Here is a 15,867-nt window from a genome sequence, read left to right on the forward strand (position 1 = left end):
CGTTTCTATTTTTTATGGAAGGCGTTTTGACTTTAAAGAGACAGAGACATGTCCCAATTACCTTATGAGAAAATGTAGTGTTTGTGCTTTTCATTTATATGCCCTTCAAAGACTACAGTTCACTTTTATTCTTTTACTCATAGAACTCTATTATTAATAAATTAGACCTAAGCAATGGCAATTCTATTTTTTTTTAAAAAACACCATCTTTTTAACCTGACCATTTTCCTTTTGTCCATGAACACTGACATTTCATTTCAGCCTTCTCTTTAAGTTAGAAAATGAATCCTATTGCATAAGTACAGTACTGTATACAGATATGGCTTCCTTATGTAGCACAAAATCTGGCAGTGGTTATAAGCCTTCTTCAAGATAGGAAGAGACTTGACTGTCCAGAGAGAAATTGCAGAGACCACCTTCTGCTCCCTCAGCATCAACCTGTTTGTAACCTTCAATATTTGGAAAATCTGACACACTGATGCTCTGTTTGGAGTGATTCCTTTGAGGTTCAGGTTGATGTGGAACCCATTCCCAGTGGAGATGACTTAATTCAAGCAATTTTATCAGTTCAAGTCAACTAAAAACAATTATATGAGCTTAATTACCTTATAAACTTATTATACATCTTTCTGAGCTTATGGGTAGAAAACACATGCAGGCATTCCTGAGCCAACAACCTGAGTTGGCAATCTCATTCAGAGCTAATATAAGCAATGTGCTTCAAGAGGAAGAGATGGACTGCTGAACCTTGAAGTTACACGTAAAAGCACAGCTACAAACAATACCAATGAAAACAGCTTGGCCAACATGCACAGAAGATGACAATTGCACATTGTCACGCATCTGCTATTTTGTAAGTGCCTGGATGGGTATATTCAAGATCTGTCTGCATTCTATCCTGCATTGTTGAAGTGCTCAGGTAAGACTGGTTTTCTTATTAGGAATTTTGTGGCATAGATTTCCATCAATCTATATAATACTTTTAAATAGTAGCTAAAAATTATAACAAGTTTGATAACAGCCTTTCCTCTTTGTAATATTTCTGCCATTAACTCAAAAGTCAGAACCACAATAGTCGAACAAGATCTTTAAGGTATTACTATAAACTTCAGTCCAGTCTTATATAGCAAATCAATATACACCAATATGTCTATGGCCAAATATTCCTGTCCCAGTTTGCTGTTCCTACTCCCCAACTTGAAATCATTTTGTATGCTAATTAACAGACCCCTCATCCCAAGCATCGGCTAGCAGGCTTCAACAGCACAAGTTCAAAATCATCCACCAATTACCAGTTTTCAAGTTAATTCATAAATCTCACCACTTCTGCTAAGACTTCGTCCCACTCTCCAGTGAATGGAGTTAACGGGAAGGCTAACCATACAACCTGTTTAAGGGAAACATCTCTCTGCCCCGAAACATGACACATGGGGAGTTCACGTTCAGAGAAGCCACTTCCCGTGAATCAGAGGAACATCTGCGGCACGAAGTTCTTACAAAGTGTTTTCCTCACTCGCCCTACTCCCAGCTCTGCCCAGATAAAGACGGCAAGTCGGCAGGACTACTTACTTTTCAGGTTTCTTCTCTTTCCAAACAGGGCAGCGCAGGAGGAAGAGGAGGAGGGGGGAGAGGTCAGAAAGGAGGAACGAAGAGCTTTCTTTTGTTTTCTTTAAAAAGAAAAGGAAAAAAAAAGAGGGGGAGGTCTGGTTCCAGTGGATGTTGTGGAATCTTCGCCAGGCAAGAAAAACAAAGCAAAAAGAGTAGCCGAGCAGCCCCAAACTTCCTGTTAATGCACACGAAACAGTTTCAAAAGTCTTCCAAGAGGAGCTCCTTCATTTTTTATTTTTATTTTTTGTTTCTTTATCTCTATTTGTCTCTGGCTGCTTTAATTCCAATGTCCGGCACTCGCGGGGTTGATTCTAAAAATGCGCCTTCCATCCAGCAGAAAACGAAGAGGGAATTTAAAACAGACGCGTTTCGCCCCCTAATACGGCGTGCACAAAGCTCCAGTGTAGAAAGTGAAGCATTGTATGTGAGGCTCTCTGCAAGTTTTTTTTTGGGGGGGGGAGGAGGGGGGTTGTCCGAGGTCTAGCCCAGCCCTCTCTGGTAAAGGAGGACGTGCTCTGAAATTCAACCAGTTCCCCAGCGCTTTTGTCGCTCGCGAACTGAAGCTCTATTGTTCGTCCATTGCCACGGTCTTTTTCAGTTCCTGCTATACGTTATGCGTTGCCAGAAATAATGAATTTGCATCAAGCCCTCTCTCATTCCTCTTCTGACAGACGGAACAAATTAGAAATGTCTAGTCTAAACGGGACCAATGGCTACAATTTCCCTATAGCGGGAGACGAGAAAGATGCATTTTGCGTGAATTTCTCCACTTTCCGTTCTTTTTCACTGCCTTTGCGGTTTTTATTTAAAACCAAAAGCCTTTTGCGTTTTGTTTCCTGCTTTTGCTTGATATATATATATCATTCCTTCCCTAAACATGTTTATTTCTACTTTGAGATGACCGAGCTTTTATGATTAGTTCTTTCTGACAAATCGCTAATTTAACTTGACCAAGTTTCCAGTCCCCAAACTTGGACGGATTTAATTGGTCCTATTTCTCCTCTTTCTCCAACAGTAGGATGTGTTCAATCTTTTTCGATAAAGCAAATAACACCTATCTTTCTTGCTCGGAGGGTTTGGGAGGGCACCTGTCCTACTCACCCGGAGAGTGGAAACAGAATGAGCAAGAGTGAAAGAAAGTGAAAGAAAGCCAGCCAGGCAAGTGGCGTACTCCCGAACGCAAACATTGTAAATGTGTGTAAAATCTGCAGCAGTGATTTTGTGGGTCTATGCTCCGTTTGAACGTCAGAGTAAAGGAGAGTGTAGTGGGCTTTACGCAAGGGCATATAATGAATTTGGCGCTCCAAAGATCTTGTGACAACGCGTTGGCGTGAATTGGAAGCGATAAAGGTTCGGGATCTGTCAAGAAAGCCAAATCGTTTGGCTTCTACTAGGTGGTTCTGTAGAGCTCTCTTTTAGAGCCCATGGTGGTCAGTTGTAGGTGTACCCTGTGAAGTCCATTGCTGTGGGTTGGAGATGTGTGCCTGCCGGAAAGGAGGCGGCTGGCTGGGAGGAGCCTTGTTAAAAAAATATTCAAATAAACCTTTCGCATGCAAAGATGGTGGGTGGAGGTGGGGGTGGGGAGGAGAGGTAAGCTGATAATGAGAGACTGGGCGGGAGAGAGACGCCGCTTGGAGCCACAGACCTCCCTACTCTGGCTGCCACTTTCCCGCCAAATTTAGCCACGGAGACATTAGCACTCTGACCCCTGATAGTGGCTTCCACGGTTTTCTCTAGACATCCCCACCTCTAAAAGGGCATCCTGGCTGCGAACTTTCTGCCCCAGCCTATAAAGGATGCGAGCATGGAAGAGATAGACTATATTATTTGGGAGTGGGGGCGGGAGAGAAAAAGCAGGCGGGCAAGAGAAAAACACCTGCACAGAAAGAGGCGCAGAAACCGAGAAAGACACTAAGGGCCGAGTTTTGCCTTCAGATTCAGGATTTATCCCCATTACCTTTTAATTTTAAAGGTTCTCTCAAGCTAACGACTCAGATAAATAATTAGATTCTGAATTAAGGAAAGAAGCAAAGGAGATATAGTACGTTAGGTGGCAAATGAACATTGGGTTCTTTTGCGCCCAATTTACAGGCGGTGCTGGTAAATTTTGTACCGATGTCATGGACACATCAAAGGGATGGAAAGGGAGGCAGATGACGCTGACCGGAGGGTGTCTCCAACTTCTTTTGAAAGCAGAGCTGGATACGCTCCAGGGATGCTCCTGAGTGAAAACTCACCAATCCCTTCAAGCATAGCCAGCTCTACAAATGTGTTGCGAGATGTGGGAGGGAGGCCAGAAGAAGAGAGCCCCTTCTCACTACCCCTATCGCGCCACACCCCGTTTCGTTAGCTCTGGTCCCTTTCGGCAAAATCCTTGGCGGTTAACTGGAGAAATCCTGGATCTCTTTACACCCAGTCTCTTAGCACCGAACCTGAAGGTGACACGTCCCGAAAGAGAAAGACGACCGCAGCAACAAGCGACGGGTACGCCGGCGAATGTTTGCGAGTCTCAGTCCGCACCTGCCTGGTTCATCTCTTCCTTCCCTCACTTTCTCTTCTCCTTCCACCTGCGTAGAATATCGCCTGGAGGGCTGCTATCCTCATCCCCAGCCCCCTCTTCGTACATTCACGGGTAGCACTGGCTTTTCGTTCACGCTCCCGAACACGCCACCGCCGCGGGTAGCCGGCGCGCGTTGGCCGGGCAGGCACCTAGGCGGCCACAGTCCGGCTCTGCAATGCCTTCTCATCGGAGACAGAAACCACCGTCGCCGCGTCCCACTTTCGGAGAGGAGGGGTGGGTGGGGGAGACATGAAGAGCTCCGCTTGCAATAGTCCCTCTCCTCCCGATCCCCTCCAAGTATTGCATTTGTAGCAGGGTTACCAACTTATAAGAGAATGGGTGCAAATGTTTATTTTATTAGAGGGAGCAGCACATCGCTTGTTCAGAGCTGCAGAGCAACATCAGGCAAATAAAGAATCTTGGATAGGTTGGTGTCTTCTCCAGATTCCTTTCTTAGCTCGAGTTTCTTTTGGGGTTTTTTCCACCTCCCCCCTTCCCAGGCGGTTTCGCCGGCTGCCCTTGCCCCTCCAGTGCCAACAGCAGCGGCAGCCTCAGATTCCGAGCTCTAGCTCTGCCTCGCCTCCTCCCTCCCTTCCTCTTCTCTCTCTCTCTCTCCCTTTCTCTCTCTCCCGTTCGCTTGCTCGCTTCTCCTCTCTCATCCCAGCTTCACGTTCAAGGTTTAGCAGCGAGGTCACGTCCATTGACGTCAGCTTGAGTCTAACAGTACGTCCGGCTCCATTTACATACATCAAGGAAATTAGGGCATTAAAAATATGCAAATCCTACTGCATGAAGAAGAGACTATAGATTCCCGGAGCGATCGCTTCCTTTCATGGAAGATTTTAATTAAAGGAACAATCTTTTTTTTAAAAACGGGCGGGAGGGGGGAGAGAAAAAAAAGCAGAGCTCACCAAACCGAGCCTTTCGTCCTAAAACAGCAACAACAACCACCTCCCAAAAATCAAAGCCAGCAAAAGCCCAAATGATCAAGATCTGCTAAGCGCCGGGAAGATTTCAGCCGATCGGCTTCTGCCGCTGAAGGCAAGCGGCCGGCCTGCAGCGCTCGCGGAGAACAGGTGACAAGCAGGCGGCTTCAGCCAGACGCCTCTCTCTATGCATAATCAACGCTGCGCCATTCTGCTTTCCTCCTTTGGCTGCTGCTGCTGCTGCTCCGGTTGGCTCCTGCATGCATTATTTTTAATACTGATGCATATGTAAAGGTATATTTGCATTTTTAAAACATTTACTGGAAGTTAAGATTTTTAGATTTCCTTTCTTCCTTCATCTTATTCTTTTTTTAAGGAAAACATTTTATTTTCATTTGTTTCATATTGGCCTTTCTACTGTGGCTCTCTATAGATGCAGTTTGCTTTTGCTTCCTGCTTCTTCATTTTCTGCAGGGTTTTCAAAATATGTTTGGACATGGTTCCCTAACACAATGTGAAGCCTCAGAATCCTTTGCTTCGTCTTAAAATGAGAAGACTGGCATGCAGTGTGTGTGTGTGTGTGTGTGTGTGTGTGTGTGTGTGTTTCTTTAGTTGATCAACTATAAGGGCAGCAACTGGAAATTCAAAGTTTGATTATAAATCTCATCATAGGCATAAAAATAAAAGAGGGCGGAGCATCTGGAAGCTTGCATAATAGGAATTGTTTAAAACACTCTCCTGCTGTCTATACGCACATTCTCCTTTGGCTTCAGAAGCCTTTCATTTGAATTTTTTTTTTAAAAAAAAGATGTGCCCACAATGAGGGAAGAGAGATTTCTATAAGGAAGACATTTTCAACCATGTTGTATGTTGCCTTCTGACTGCGGTATATTATTAATGCATTTCATTTAAACTTGTCTGGCTTTATGCCAAGTACTTCTTCTTGTGTGACAATGCATCTGAGATCTTGTTTATAAAATCAGTGTTTAATAAGCAAGTGATGTATTATGAATGAATATATATATTCATATACATATATATATATATACACAGATACACATATTCATTCCATCTATACTGAAATATTATGTTTGACAAACATTATTTTGGAGGAATTCTTTTTTAAAAAGATAGTAATTTAAAGTCACCCAACGTTTGTTCCAATTTAACCATTACTTTGTTTCCCAAGTCGTCTTTCTAAAATAATGCAGGATTGACATTCAGGCGGGGGGGGGGGGGGAAAGAACATAACACTTATATCACATACCTATTTAAGCCAAATAAGTGCAAGCACATGCATAGGTCATTAGGAACAGCACGAATTACTTACCTGCATACATGCATAAGGTCAAAGTTAACTCTCCTCAAAGCCGAGCCCATTTAGATTTTGAGAAAAGCCCGAGAGATTTCCGCTTTGTGTTATGCCTATATCCCAATCCATCCACTTTGAGCTTATGCTACATCCATCCTTACCACCATCTCCAATTTTACGTGCCCTAAAGTGCTCATATGATATGTCACCCAATAAAAAGTGGTCAGATGGCTACACGTAAACCATAAAGAAAGGGGTGGGAGAACCACATTTTCGTCTTCCATTACATTAGTTGTTATCACACTATGTATAGAACAATACATTGCAGGAAAGTATGCGTGTGTGCGTATGCGTGTATGTACTTTGCATGAATCGGGGAGCCCAGCATTTACTACTCACCAAGCTGGCCCTCTCAACGGAACATTGGGGCCATCTCGTTGATTGAGACAATCCCAACCTTCTCGAGTTACTAATTAAACCACGTGAACCACCTTAGCTTGCCTATAGCTCTAGCCGTCCATAGACCTGAAGAGGATACGACACACACTTAAGTGGGATAATGATGTGTCTATTGAAGGAGCCAATATCAAAGGCATTTGTTTGGGCGTCTACTCCACCACCCCCTCCTCACATCGGCGGTCTAGGTGTTGTGTGAGGATAAGCGCCCTAGAGATGCTTTGCTTATTGCTAACCGTGCTCTCTCCCATCCCTGTCCCTTAGCCCTGCGCCGTGCTCCTGCTTACCCTGCAGGCAACAGCTCGGTAGATGCTGGCACTGCAAAAAAGATGCGCAGGGTCACCCACCGTCCAATTCTTGCGCTCTGTCCAAGCTTAGCCGTCTCCTTAATTGAGAGCCCGCTTCCCCCACAACAACACATTTCCACACATACAACACATACCTTCCGTCCAGCTGAAATTACCATATAGAGGCCTTGTCCCTGTGAATCACATCACCTGCAGGCAGTGATTGAAGGAACTCAACAATCTGCACAAATCCCAACTCCTTCGCACGCTGCTCTCGCTGTGAAGGCCACTTCCTTGGCCCTCCTGCATCCAGCAGCCCCTCCCTCATATCCACGTCTACTCTTCGCCCCCACCCCACCCCTCGCCCAGCACCTCAAGTGCTTGTGCCAGAGGGAGATCAAGGGACAGCTGCCTCGTCTAAGCCATATGCCACTTAAATTGGACGGCCACGAACAATAAATATCAAGTCACCCATTATATCGCATGGCAAATTGCTCACATCTAACTCTGTACCTCAGAGTTAAAATACACAACCAGGCGATAGGCATGTGTAAAAATCACTCAATGTTCGCCCTGTTGGTAGTAGCTTTCTCCCTTCGTTTCTTATATTCACGAACCACTTACTAGGAATTAGACGTTGGTCTAAAAAAAATAGAAACTAACCTATTGAGCTTTCATAAGAGATTATTCATAGGACATCCGAAAGAAAACAAAACAAAGATTTCTGTCTTTCAGGAGATTCCCCACCCTTTAAAACGATAATATTCTTAAAACCTATTCAGCATCACACAGGTCACAAGTTTTGTATTAATATGCATTCCTTATAAGATTTGTAGGATATATTGCCTTAGATTACAACAAAAAAGGGAGGGGAAATATATCCTTCTGGAAGCAACATTGGGGTGGGAATGAGAGACCAGCAGCATTCTTGGTCTATACTGATGCTTTTTCTTAAGAACAACTTCCACTAAAATGAATTATTTTCTGAATACAAGCATATTGTGCCAATCAGCTTAATCCTGTTTTGATATTAATCTCATGCTTCTTACTTCTATTCATAAATAGGAATTTCTTTTGTAAAAGGCACGATTAAAACACTTCATGAGATGCAAAGCACTTTCTAGGAATCATCTTTAAAAAAAAAATCATCCCAACCTCCTGTTTAATAATAATTGCCACATGACATCTCAAGGCAAAATGTAAAAGGAAATGGGAGACAATTTTCAAGGCTATAGAAGTGAATCTAGATTTCCAATCCTTGACAATTTATCCATGTTTCAGGGAAATTTGGGAGGGGAAAGCATAGATGTAAGCAAAAGCGTTGGTTAGAATTACATTTTAGTGAATCAACAATATTGGGATTCATGAAAAATGTTTAAGGATAAAAGTAACATATGTAAAGCAACGGATGCGGTTATGATTGTAGCCCCAACACTAACACACGAGGCGTCATCAGAGGCATCTCTCTCTGTCTCTTTGTGTATGTGTGTACAGCCTTCTATTGTTTCCTGGATTTCTGCTTTTTCCTTACCAACCACCTTGCATGCTAACAAAAAAAAAAAAAGACAAGCACAGCTGTACTTAGAGAGAGACGGGGCTCTGATGATGGTTCTCCCCCCACTCCAATACACTAGCCTTGTGTTTCTCCCCATATCCATTGTTGGGCTCACTCATAGGAGAATATGGCCTCCAAATAATCTTTTAAGCAATGGCACGACTTGTCATGCCCTACCAAGATGGTCTAGTGCCAGAGGTGAGCTCACTAAAGGCAATTTGCTACCTTATAGGTAAGGGACCATACAGCATTCCTGCTGCCCCCTTGAATGGCTCTTGATTACCCTATTCTGGCCAGCAGGGAGACAGCGACACCTACTGGCTGTCCATATAAATTATCTAAGCACTAATAGGAAAGATATTAATCAAGGGAAACAAGTGATTAAATAGTTAACATTGTCCTAGACTCTTAAATATATTATATTGAACCAGGGTGGGGGAAAGGAGCAAAATTAGTTTAGTATTTAACAACTTACCCACATGATTTCAGTTGATCTCAGTGATTAAAACCAGGAAACATAACCCTTGCATGCAATAATAAGACCCAAACTGATTGGGCTTCAGTTGTAATCTTGAAACACCAGATCTTTTGTAAAAACAAATAAACAAGTAACCTAATATTCAGGCAAGGAAAGCAAAGTAAGACCACTGAATGTTAAAAGTTACCTTCCTTCTCTAACAACCCTGAAAGAAATGAGAAAGCCATTCAAAACCTTTCACTGTGGGGAACCCTTCTCCTATTGAGGCTCAAAGGAGGAGTCGGGGCCCAAGGCTAGGAACAGATTCTCCAGTCTTGCCTTACCCTACTCCTGTTCTTAAATTCATGATTTATCCTGGTAGAGGCAGAAGCTTTAGTGCAGAGCTTCCACACCAATCCATGCAGAGTAAAGGGGAACTTTTTTTTTTTTGCTTTAAAAAGATACCATATTTTCCCTAGGGGTTTTGAATAATATTTTAGGAGCCTGGGGAAGATAGCATTAATATGGAAACTGTCTCTAACAGAGAAACTGTTCTTTGCTGGGCAAGTTGAAAATTCTTTAATGGTTCTTTCTTTCCTCATCTCTGGAATAATTAGTCCACCCATTTGAAAGGGGCCTCTGTGATGTTAGTGACAAAAAGACCATGAGATAATTGAGTAGACAAAAGGTCCATAATACCTGGGACGTGCAGAAATACTAGGATTGAAAAGTCTCTCTTATATATTTGTTCTAATCACAAATTAAATGTTGGTGAAGAAGGTGAGAGGAGACAGACAGTGGCTTTAAGTAGAATACATTTGTAGCACAAATCCTTGTTTTATGTCCAATTCAGTTTTCTCTAGGAGAAAAATTAAATCTTCTTGTACTCGCAGTTAAGCATGTAGGCTGCAATCTTAAAACATGCATAACAGGAATTAAATCTCATTGAGGTTAATTGGATTTACTGTGAGTAAATATACTATGGATTTTTTTTATTTGATTCCTTCACAGATTAATTTGTATTAATTTCTTCACAGATTAACTTGTGTCATACATAAAGAATATTCTTTGTGTATTTACTAATAATTCTTGATTAAATGAGTAAGCTTGGCCTGCTGCAGCAGGCTAAAGTAGTTGAAATCCAAATGTTTTGCTTTAGAGTTATCTTTAGAGTTATATAAGTAAAATATGTGACAAAGAAAAAATGACTGTGAGCATTTAATGACTTATCATACCTGTGCATGTACTCTCCTGCCATGCAGTGTCTTTTAAGGCAGATGCTTTTTGTTTGTCTGCTTATGGGAAATGTATCAAGGAGGCTGATGATGGATCACCGTATCCAAGTAAACATGCTTAGGATCACATGGAGTTTTACTGTTGAGGCCAGTAATTGACATTTGGCAAAGATCCCTTTCACTACACTGGGATTGTTCTAATGCTGTTCTTCAAGGGTCATTTGTGTACAAATCATAAAGTAATTACTCTTACCTAGAAAGCTGGAGAAATCTGATTTGATGATGTCCTGTTGGTTATTCTGATCCTAAACATTTTTGGGTGGAAGAATGATTCACTGCTTTAAATAGTACTTACTTGCAAGTAGAGGTATCTAGTAAAATATGTTTCTGGTGCTTTATTTAAATCAGTGATTTAATTACATTCATGTCCAAAAGAAAGGAATAGCCAGAGCATTGTTCCCTTGTAATTGAAAAGACTACAGATGATTGTAGGAGAAATGTGATTGATTTCACTGGGAGTGTCCTTTAAATTGATGCAAACACACTTGTTTCCTCACTGACCATCATACATAAAGAATATTCTTTGTGTATTTACTAATAATTCTTGCATTAAATGATTAAGCTTGGCCTGCTGCAGCCGGCTAAAGTAGTTGAAATCCAAATGTTTTGCTTTAGATGGATTTTGGGTGTGACTATGTGTGCCTTAATTTCATTTCTAGTTAATAAATAAATAATCCATAATCCTTCAGAAGAAATATTGATCAGTGTTAGGAGCTATTGTAAAAAGCTATTTCAAAAAGATGTATTCCTTTGAATCCAGAATTGACTAAACATTCAAAAGTATCAATCTATTTCTATGCTGTAGGTTTGTGCAATCTTTATTAACTGGAAGCTTTTTTAAATATTTAAATGTTGAGAAGGTGTTTTAATAAAAATTCCATTGCTTCCTAATTTGCATTTCCTTAATGGAACAAGGAAATCACAAAGTGTCAAGAGCCCTTAGCCTAACAAGGTGTCACCTTCAAAATCCACACTCTTTGTATGTCATAGCTTCCCCCCCCCCCAAGCTTTCAGATGGCTAATCAGTGAAAAAAAATCCAGAAGATAATTATTTAAGAAGTGGCAATGTATCAGATCTCCCTGCTCAGATTTGCTATATGTATATGCAGCCCTATTACATAACTCTATGGGAGTGGCCCGCTCTTGCAGCCATTTTCAAAAGGCATCCCCTCCCTCTTTCGATGGTTCTGCTCCCCCATCAATTCCCTGATTGTATTCTATCGGTGCAATCGATTCACGAACCAAATAATCCAGACTATTTGGCATTGACTCATTTTCACCAGGTTCACTTGAAGTTAAAATTCACCGAAAACCATCGAGGTTCAAAATTGATGTTGAAGAGCTTTCAGCTTTGTTTATAGCCTACCACCTTATGCGTGTTTTCTGAAAAGTTTAATTGTAAGCACATTTGCCAGATGAATAGGCGTTTAAACTAAACAAACGGGACGACGAATAGAGCAGCCGTGGCCCAACTGACCCGTGGATCGTAGCACTCCATTGAACATTCGAGACGAAATCGTGGGTTCTCCTTCTCTCCTCCAGCTCACGGGTTCACAGATCAAAGAAAAGGCAATAACTGGACTTCAGCATCAGCAGGAACACAGAACTTTCTCAGGACCAAATGGGCTTAAAGCCAGCATCCGAAGGGAAGACCGTTTGTAAGCCTTCATTTGACGACACACGGTTATCCGTCCACTAACCTCTACGGTCCAAGCGAGTTCGGGCTCCGGGTAGCTAACCGTTTATTTCTGCCGGACAAAATCACTCGCCCAACGAAGCGAGCGCTTAAAGCTTGCGAAACGATGAAGGGTGCCTTTCCCGGGATCGAAATGAGGGATAGTCTCGTAAATTAGGCCAGATCCGAAAGGCTGCTTTCTAAACCGAAACTCCTGGCCTCTTTCCCAGGCCGGGCTGTGTGAATGCGCCAGTTCACGCGGTCCTGGGATGTGCCGAAAGAAGCTCACGTGTTTGTCCTTAGAAAGGGAACCGATATGCCCAGCCATCAAATGGGATTTGATGACTTCTCCCTTCTCTTTTCCAAGCCTACGAGGAAGTTGCCGTCGGCTGGTCGCGCTTTCGAACCTCTACTCGAAAGGGAACCATTCCATAAAAGAGTTCCCATTTAATAGCAAATAGATTTTTTGGGGGGGAGGAGAAGCCCACATTCCCAGCTTTCGAGGGACGGAAGGAAGGAAGGAAGGGCCACTTTTCAAGGCTCGAAACTTTCCTCCCTAGAATTGTGGCTTCGCTGGCTGAAGAATCAGCATCTTGGCCCACGAGGGACAGGAGGACGGACGGAGCCAGGCTAGGAAAGGGGCAAGCGAAGGACTCTCCGCCTACCCTGTCGTCGATTGCCAATGCCCGGCCGAGCCAAGTGCTATTCTCGCTCGACTCAGCATCCCCCCAGCCTTCCCCCTTTCCATACCGGGATGCCTGAAAAGGCGCCCGTCCGTCCCGGCGGAACCGGAGCGAGAGGGCGCAGCAGAATGCCGCGCTTACTTACCTAGGCTGCGGCACTCGGCGGAGCGGCGTCGGCCGAGGCGTTTTCCCGAGCTGTCGGGCCGGCTTGGCGGGCGTCTCCTAGCGGTTCTCCCCTTGACACCCCGCCCCTTGCGCTTACTTGGGGACTGACTTTCGCAAATCGAGCGCCGTTCATTCAGCACGAGCCAAGAGCCCCGTGTGCCCGCGTGCGTGCGCTTGTGAGTGTGTGTAACGGGCGAGGGAGCCGGAGCTGCGAGGGGAGGTGGCTTGGGGGGGGGGCTGCCCCTCAGCGGGTGGCTGGAATATGACGCCCCCTCAGTAGCCCCCTCCCCGCCGGCATAAAATAGTACTTGAGGGAGGGGGAGGGAGCTCTGCGCCTAGTTTGAAAGCCCTCCCGAGCGCGCGCGCGCGAGTGAAAACGGGGGTTTTGGAAAGTCTCTTTAAACGTCTACGCTCCTCCCCTCCCGCCCCCCTACCCGCCCCGAGGCGCTCAACTCCCAGAGCTGAACTCCACCGCGGTCCAAATCCCACGGAAGACTCGCCCACGTGGGTTGCGTGGAAGTGACCTTCGGCTCTTGCTTGAAAGCCGTGTGCTAAACAGACAGAACTTCTTGGGTTCTTTCCTTTGCCCAGGCCAAGCCGTGAAGGCGCGGGACCAACGAGCTAAAGGCGAGCTTCCCCTCAGCAGCCACTGTTTCTCGCCTAGAGGTCGGCTTCCTTTCTCGCGTCAGTGGCGGCGCATCCGGCCTTCTGAAGCCCCTGCCTCAGTGGGTACTAGAAAAGGCGCGCTGTAGCAGGCCAAACCTCTAGCACTCCCCGCCGTCGGTTCTTTTCTTCTTCTAGAGACGGCGACGAAGCTGATCCAACCACGTTCCTCTTTATCACCACGAGGGGGAGGGTGGCATTTGGAGCAGATTTTCATCAGCCTCAAGTGCCACCTCGGTTTATGTCTTTCTTCGGATTGTATATATTTCTGCGGGAACCAGTTGAGAGAACGGTGACCTTTCCCACCCGGTTGCTTCAAGATCGTGGCATCCAGACAATCGACCTTAGATCTCAGCATGTGTGCCCATAACCTGCACAGTGAACAGAAAAGCCCCAATCCAACCTAGGATGTTCTTAAGGCTACAACCGGGCTTCACTTCTCGTTCCGTCAAGCGAATTTGCGAGGCCCTGCCAGGTTCCTGAGGCGCCTTTTCTGGAGACTTCAGGGAACAAGCAGTCTAAAAATCGCCTTTGCCTCCCTTTCCCGGAGCCCCGGTAATATCCGAGGAGCTTGCAGAATACGCTCAATCCTCTTTCGCGTCGCTCCAGAAAGGAGCCCCGCGAGAAAGCGGCGAAAGGCGTGGTTGATGCCCTGGGAAGGGAACCGAGGTCTTCAGAGCTTTGAGGGTCAGCTTTGCATTCCGCCTTCCTCCTGTCCTTAGCCCACGCGTACTGAGCCCAAAGGTGATCCGTTCCCCCGATCTGAAAGAGCCCCTCATTCAATTCAATTGAGTGTTAGGTCTTGTTTGAGGCCTGGCTGGAGAGCAAGAGCGCTTAGGATCCTGAAGTGAAGCCAGGTCCGACGAACCTGCTTTTCAGGAGGCAAAAAGGCCTTTGACTGGAAGCAAATATTATACTACGATCCTAGATCTGTATCCCATTGATTTTTGAAGCCGGGCCAAAGGATGCATAGGATGGCAACACCACCCTATTATCTTGATCGGAAACGCAGCTGGGAAAAAAAGTAATAAATGCGACCGAGGTTCATGTGGAGTCTGGGAGAAGAAGAGAAAGCGGGCTGATAAAGGGTAGATATTATTGATTTTTCAGAGATTCACACTAAATCCTAAGGCGTTTATGGTATTCATAAAAGGAAGCTCTAAAGAGGAGCTTTCTTGCTTCTTTACAACACCCACAGGCGGGCGCGCAAGCGCGGGCACACACACACACACACACAAACACACACACAGCCCTTTAGAAAATAAGCACAAAAGCCTGGCCTGTGTAGACACGTTAATTGTCTTTGTGATTTTCTGCATGAACTGCAAATGAGCGGTTAGGTTTCTACAGAAGATTAATAGGCATCAAAATATCTGCGCGCGCGCACCAACAGGGCAAGGTTTGCACTAGGCAACTCAACCCTCGAAGATACCACAACGCCCTTTCGGTAGCGGTCGCGATTATATCCCCTACATTCTGCCCTCAGTTTAGCCAAGATAAGGTGCCGCTCCTTCCCAATGTAAACTTTGCCCCAGAATTATTGAGTACGTTGTGTTTGGCAAGAACGAGATGGTGGCTGCAATTATGTAAGCGGCGACATTAGGTGGTGGAAAGGGTGTATAAACTGAAGTGTGAACGCCTGCATGTATTTCACGCTCAGATACTAAGCGTATTTACGCATGATGCCTAAGGATGAAAGATGGGATAGAGCTTAGGGGATTTTGCTTTTACTTTAGAGCGCGGGTGCTTCAGCTTTGATATCCCGGTCATCTGATGCCGAATTAGCGAATCTTTCTGACCCATCCTTTAAAAGAAGGGAAGAGGAAACCTTCGCTGATTTAGCGTCATCCAGGTACCATTGAAGCGGTACTTCAGATATGCGGCAACAGTAAAGTGATGGTTTGATGACGCCATGAAGAAATAGTCCTATTGGGCCCGCCCCCGAGGTTGTTCTCCTTTAGTCGTAAAATACATTTCCTTCACTGCACAGAAGCAAGCCTGACTTAGAATATGCCATTTGAGGAGCTTCCAAGAGCAAGGAAAGAGATTCTCCATATGCAATCTTGCAGCGGTGACCTAACTGGCTTGCATTGTACATATAACTAGCATTTCTCCTGAAATGTAACTGAAAGTAATTCCCATCGATCTGGAGTGTTGCTTGTTACATCTGGGATATCCATTTAAGCAGCAAACATAGTTCATATTCACCATCAACCCAAACTGGT

General features: G+C 44.6%; 2 long non-coding RNA genes across 3 annotated transcripts in view; one reads left to right on the forward strand and one right to left on the reverse strand.

The window, feature by feature from the left end:
• The window catches only part of LOC106540307 (uncharacterized), a 149,354-nt gene that overhangs the window by 125,493 nt on the left and 7,994 nt on the right, over positions 1 to 15,867 (reverse strand). Inside the window, exon 1 of one of the 2 annotated variants that reach the window (XR_001312863.2) lies at positions 1,570 to 4,318. The exons of the other annotated variant lie outside the window; for it this stretch is intronic. This is a non-coding gene — a long non-coding RNA (uncharacterized LOC106540307). Of the gene's footprint in view, positions 1 to 1,569; positions 4,319 to 15,867 lie in introns of those variants that run through there. 2 annotated transcript variants of the gene reach the window in all.
• LOC148045344 (uncharacterized) overlaps positions 4,719 to 15,867 on the forward strand; it is a 135,597-nt gene continuing 124,448 nt past the window's right edge. Inside the window, exon 1 of the long non-coding RNA XR_015696677.1 lies at positions 4,719 to 5,388. This is a non-coding gene — a long non-coding RNA (uncharacterized LOC148045344). The remainder of the gene's footprint in view (positions 5,389 to 15,867) is intronic.

Source organism: Thamnophis sirtalis, unplaced genomic scaffold, assembly GCF_051295495.1.
Source record: "Thamnophis sirtalis isolate CommonGarterSnake01/CBP01778 unplaced genomic scaffold, rThaSir2_p1.2 scaffold_5, whole genome shotgun sequence".
Taxonomy (NCBI): domain Eukaryota; kingdom Metazoa; phylum Chordata; class Lepidosauria; order Squamata; family Natricidae; genus Thamnophis; species Thamnophis sirtalis.